Source organism: Hylobates moloch, unplaced genomic scaffold, assembly GCF_009828535.3.
Source record: "Hylobates moloch isolate HMO894 unplaced genomic scaffold, HMol_V3 SCAFFOLD_5, whole genome shotgun sequence".
NCBI lineage: Eukaryota > Metazoa > Chordata > Mammalia > Primates > Hylobatidae > Hylobates > Hylobates moloch.
In genome coordinates, this window is record NW_026652280.1 from 54,716,535 (window position 1) to 54,723,002 (window position 6,468).

The following is a 6,468-nucleotide window of genomic DNA, read 5'->3' on the forward strand; positions in this document are numbered from 1 at the left end:
ACCTAGGTTTTTCCTGTTTCTCTGTTTAACATGAGCAGTGTGTTGAATTTTCATACTCAGGCTCATTGCCTCATAGTTGCAAAATGATTAGCATAGGCCCCAAACATCCAAATCACAGTCAAAGCAGGTAGAGTGAAATATTCAGCATCAATGAACATTCTCCTCAAACACTGTGCCCTTTATCAGGAAACAATGCCCTTCCCAGAGACCTTTAGCATACTTACCATTACAATGTTGTGTGGCCACTCCTAGCTGCAAAAGAAGCTAGGAAATACTTATGAGTATTGCAATTAGCTTTCGCTTAAGATTAAACCACCCATGTGGGGCATGCTGCTACACTGAATAAAGTCAGACTCCATCAGTGAGGAAGGGGACTGAATAGGCAACTAATAATGTCTGCCATCGTGTGTCCAACTCAAAAACTATCCCTGTAGTTGCTCACAATCAATTATTGTGATGATGACAAGCATCATCAATTGTTCTGGGGACAAGAAACAGGGAAAATGATATAGTGTAGTCCAGGAGATACAAGAAGTAAGTTCATCCAGCGTGTGTTAAATCATCACTGGCCATGAAGATGTCCCAGGACAAGAAGGACTATAGAATATCTGGGAGTAAGAAAGAGAGATTGCTGAGGAAGAGCAAGACTGGCCAGAGTAGTCTACGGTTCTACACTGTTGAAGAGAGTTTTCAACCAAGGTTGAATAGGAGAGCGGGAGAGGAAGAGAAGAGAACTCCAAGTGAAGAGATGTGCAGAGGAGCAAAAGTAGAACTACGCATGGTGTATTCAGGGCAGAGGATCTGCTTAGTGGGAGGAATGAGCTCTCACTGGGGAATGAGGGGGAAAGAAGGGACTGAGAGTGGAGGATCAGAATGCCTGGCTGAACAGTCTAGAGTTTATTCAAGAAGAGAGGAGCCACAAAGTTTTATAAGCAAAGCAATGACATAAGGAAAGCAGCATTTTAGAAAGACTAATTCGGTGGTAGGGAGCAGAATAGATTAAAGGGGGAGAGATAAGGTGGGAGGCTATTGTGATGCCCATGGGGCGATGGAGGCTTCAATGAGAACATTATCACTGACCATAAGAATGGGGCATAAGGGGTGGCTAGCAGAGATATTTTAACCTCCTTTCAGAATATAGCCCAGTAGAACACAATAGAGGTATTAGTGAAAAACATAGGTCCTTACAAGCAGCCAAATATTCAATCACCACAGTCCCTATTTTGCATGGTAACCTGAAAAAAATTAATTTTAAATAATGAAGGGAACCATCAGGGGGTTTCACGAAGAGTAATTTAAAAAATCTCAAATCATTGCTCTTCTAGTTAGTTACTCCTGGCCTGGTTTCACAGAAATGGGCTGCAGGCATTTCAGGAAATGAAAAGTTATTATTAGAAGAGCCAGGGCTCCTCTGATTTCACCATTCAGAGGATGTCTGTGTTTTCCACCCACAGGGAGGCATTTCTCATGAGGGTGGGAGGGAAGAAAAGACTTTACCTGGTCAGCCTTGGTGGATTCAGCAAGGATTCAAAGCACACGCCAAAGCTAGGAGACTCATACTTCTTGCTTTTCACCACTCTTGCTGCCTCCCCTGAAAAGGCCTAAGAAAGCGCAGTTCTGACAGCCAAAGATTCTCAGGGTGGTTAATGCCCAAAGATGCAGCAGCAGGACCACCATTTCTGGAAAGCCTACTGCCCTCTAGGCATAGTCAGTTAGATGTTCTGTTACTTGCAGCCAAGAGCATTCCTAACCCAAGAACCTTTGCTCTCCTTCTCCTGCTGAATTCACCTCACACCTCTGGGGAACCCTGGAGCCAAGAAGGCACTTCCCAGAAATATGTTGACTGGGTACATAAAAAAATTAATTACAGGGGGCCTTGTTATCCCTGTTGCAGAGTATTGGGTAAATCATGAACTCATGAGCCAGACTCCTGCCTTCATCTCATCACTCTGCTAATTACCCACTCAATGACCTGAAGTTTCTTTATGCTGGAGTCTTCTCATCTGTAAAATAATAATAGTTTATACTCTATAGGTATGTTTTAAGGATTCAATGAAATCATGAGTATAAAATGCTTAGCTCAATGCCTGGCACAGGGTTGGCACCTAATAAATGTTAAGCACCATATTATTTACAGATGAGGAAACAGTAATCCAAAAAGCTCATAAATGGGCCCAAGGTTACATAGATAAATGCTGTGCATGCTTATTTTCATGGACACATCTTTTCCTAGTAGTATATCAACTAGTCAGCAAATATTTATTAAGTGACCATGAGGCACAGAGCTCTGAACTAAACATTTGGAATTTATGCTCAAGGATGGGTATAGTTCCTGCCTTAATGGAATTTACTGTCTGTCAAGGATGTTTAGTTTTTCATGGTCAGCCGGCTGCACACAAGGCTGGCCTTTCAGATAAAAGAGACAGCAGCCTCTGTGGTACTGTTTGAAGGGTCTTAAGAAGGCCACAACAATGTACATCAATTGGCAGTGGGGATCAGCTCAACAAAACAGTTTTGTATTGGTCTGCGTTTTGTCTTCCTAGAGAATGGATTCATCCAAACAGACTCATATTTTTCCCTCTTCTTTTGCAATTTCTCTGCAAATAATATAGTTCCTCCTTAAGGCTTTAATCCCTAAAATGTCTCAAGCCAGAGCCAGACCCATGAGTCTGGCTTCTTATTACCTAATCATCTTTTAAAATACAATTTCCCTGGGAAATAAAAGGGCTTCTGTCAATGTATTTTTTATAAATAAATATGTGTATTCATATATATATGTATGTGTGTATGTATGTGTGTGTATGTTTATATGTATAGAGATATCTATTCTTTATGTCTACTGAATTTCCTTGAAGAAAGAATGAATTCCTCTCTTGGGCAGCTAAGAATGATTGATCTTAGGTAAAGTGAACCCTAACATGGAGCTAAAGGAAGAAGCAAGTGACAATTAGGGTGCCAACGTATGCTATGGGGTCCAGCGTGAACTCACCTTTCTTGCTGTGGAACTTGAGCCTTCTCCTGTCTCTACAACAACCTTCCTCTTTGCTTGACTGTTGCCTCCATGCTCTGTCCCTGGGGCTATTCTCCATGCAAGCCGGATGGCAGAGTGGAACACCGTCTTCCCAGGAGCCCTCTGCCTTACAGACCCTAAAAACCAGCACAAGGCCCCTACATTTGAAAAGCTCTTCTCCAAACTACCCAGCAGAAACAAACAAGCAAATCAAACAGTCACTCTGTGGGGCCATTATAAAAGTCTCCTGTTTAAGGAGAGAATGTTAACGCTCACATTCTCTCTCCTAAAGCTCTTATAGGCTAAGGATCGTAGCCTCTCCCTGTTTGGATTTCTAGAGGGTGAGCTTATCAAGTAAACCCTTCTGACTACCCCTTGAGTAAGGCCCATGTACGTCCCTCTTGTCGATGACCCCTCATTCAAGAAGCCAGTACAGACTGCAGTCAGGATGAAGGCAGTGCTGTTTTATGATCCTGGGGGAAATTTGCCTTCTGAGTATCTGCAGAATAATGGCAGCTGAACAAGAGGCCACTGTTCTTCCTGAAGCAGGCGTCCCCTTGGGCATTTCTTCAACAAATACATAGGTAGGAAGGGCCACATCTTGACGGGCTGGCTCCAGAGCCCACACTCTTAACCCTGATAGTTAATTCACATTAAGTTCTCCATGGCTGGCAGTGGCTTTTAAAATACTTCCCCTCCCCAAAGAAATTGCATTTTTGAGCACAATTCTTTTTTTTTTTTTTTTTTTTACAAAAAATCCTCTAATGATGATGGACTTTCTGTAACATGGGCTAGGTTGAGTGAAATGTTTGTTTGTTTATTCCAAGAAAGTGGCATGACTGGTGACGTATTCTACAATGCAAAGACCAGCTCTCATAGGTGAAATAAAATGCCGGCCATCTAAGTGCCATCTAAGTGGATTTTACTAAAGGGCAGCCCACCAAACAGCCTGACTGGAGGAAACAAGGCACAGTACAGAGATTGGAGAAGCACCTGTTCCCACCTTTGGGGAAGCAATCACCTGGTTGCATGCTGAAAAGTGATACATGCCAGCCCTTCCTGTCAATGGTGATGCCGTGGCTGGAAACATGCGCTTCCACTGAGCTTGGCTCCAGGTTGCCAAGAGCCTGCATCTGACAAGCAACCAGGGGGGAATCCTTCCGATACACAGCAAGAGCAAAAGAGAGAGTCTGCATTGAAAACCAGCCCTGGCCCAGTTGGTCCATTGAGAATAAGAACCTGGTAAACTGCTTCTTCCTATAAAAGACAGAAGAGACAAAGTTCTGGTCCTACCGGCTTCTCTGCAGGGTCCAAATATGCCATACCACTCTAATTCTGCAATACCTCTGCATGCATTGGCTTTGCAGTCCAAAATTGCTTTTGAGAAAAATGGGCACAATAAAATAAGAATGTATGCCTTTAAGGAAGAGTCCCCCAGATAAGTATTGCTAAAGACTCAGAGATATAACCCATAAAATATAGAGGGTATTTGTGCTGAGGCTAAAGTTCAACACTGATCATCACTAACATGATCATCTCTAACAAGTTAACATGTGACATTAGCCAGAAGAAATGGTGGATGTTAAAGAAACTTGAAAATCCCAGGAAACAGCCACTTGATGAGCGAATAGTTTAATTTACAGTGTCAGTTCCAGGAAATAGACAATAGTTTTATTAAAGTTGCAACAGCATAGCAATTTGCAATTCATTCACATTTCACATTAGACAACCCCCTCCTTTCAGCTACTGTTAATTATTACCAGTAAAATATGCAATTACAACCATTTATTGAGCATTTACAGCATGCAGGGCACTGTGCCATGAGCTTTAAAAGCATCCTGTGACTTAACTATCATAGTGAACACTTACACAGAACTTACTATGTGCCAGACATATTTCTATGCATTTTGTATTCATTAACTTACTCCTAGCAAAAACCCCATGAGGTATTGCTTCTCCAAAACAAACAAACAACAACCATGAGGTAGGTACTATAATTTTCACTGTTTTACAGAGAAGGAAACTGAGCCATGGCAATGTTAAATAATTTGCCTGGGCCTATATATGTCTGATTAAGAGACAGAGCAAGAATTCAATTCCATGCAGTCTGTTCCAAAGTCCATGTTCTCAATCATGTCTTCATAATTGCACCTTCAAAATATGTTCATGAAATATATACTGCAGTTACCCCCTTTTTTAATAAGTAAGAAAATTGAGGTCTAGAATGGTTCAGTCATTTCTCCAGTTGTGCATCCAGGAAGTGGCAGAGTCTAGATTTCAACCGAGGCCTTTCTAGTGCCAAAGCCTAGAGGCCATAGGCCATCTTGTGTTAGTTGCAGTTCATTGGCTGTGAGTATATTATTATTTTTCCCACTCAAATATCCAGACAACATATTTAAATGGCTATTGGGTGCTAGATATTATGTTTGGTGCTGAAGATCAAATGGTTCAGCCTTTCAAAGAGCTTACACTCTAGTGGTGGGGGTGCTGATGCTGAATTTGTTATTAAAATACATGAAGAGACTAAAAGGATGACCTTTTCCCCATGTTCTTTGTCATATGCAAAGACTCTCTTTGACTGGTGGCTTTAGCTATGGGTGTCAAAAAGAACATTGATTGTGTCCTTTCCTCACAAATCAGTCTCTGATGACAAATCAATCTTTTTGTCGCTGCTAATTATCAAATTCTCTAAGCTATCTGTTGCATGTTGCTTGAGGCTATTGTCAATGAATCTTTGTGGTGGGCTGTCTTTCTTCTGCCCATCCTGATGAAGGGTTCTTCTGTAATTCCCCAACTCTGGCCTTTATGGTTATGGCTGCTGCCAGCCATTGAGTAGTGCTGAGTAAGGCATCACTTTAGAAGGGATTATATTCAAGAACTTCAACAATAGTATCAAGAGAAAATAACAAAACATCTAAAGAAAATAACTGTCTCATTGGTAGCCTCAAACATCACAGTCCTTCCTGAATCTACCTCTTATTGGCAGGTCTGATCTCTGATTACCTTATTTCTGTGTGTGTCTCAGTGTCCTCTCTCAGGGTATGTAGCAGTGGGGTCATTCACTGGGTTGTTGTGACCATTATATAAGTAAAGCCATATAAAGCACACAAAACAGTGCCTGGATGGTTGATGCTCAACAGATGTGGCTGGTGCTATTGTTCTTTACTCACCTTGTTCTCCTTCTTCTTGTTACTATTATTATTACTTATTATTATACTTAAATACTGACTCCTTTCAGTGTTTGCTAGGAGTTTTCTTTGTCTTCAGATTTAATAATACACCAGTGGTACTAAATCTTTCAAGGGGAGTAAGAGCATGCTGGTCCCCTTCATTTTATTTTCATCAACTCTCAGCACATCTGAGCACATCTTTGTTAAAAACACTTTTCCAGGGTACGTTGTGTAAGTAATCATTCAACTGAATAAGATGTTGACGATTCCTTACCACCTCGGTAGTGT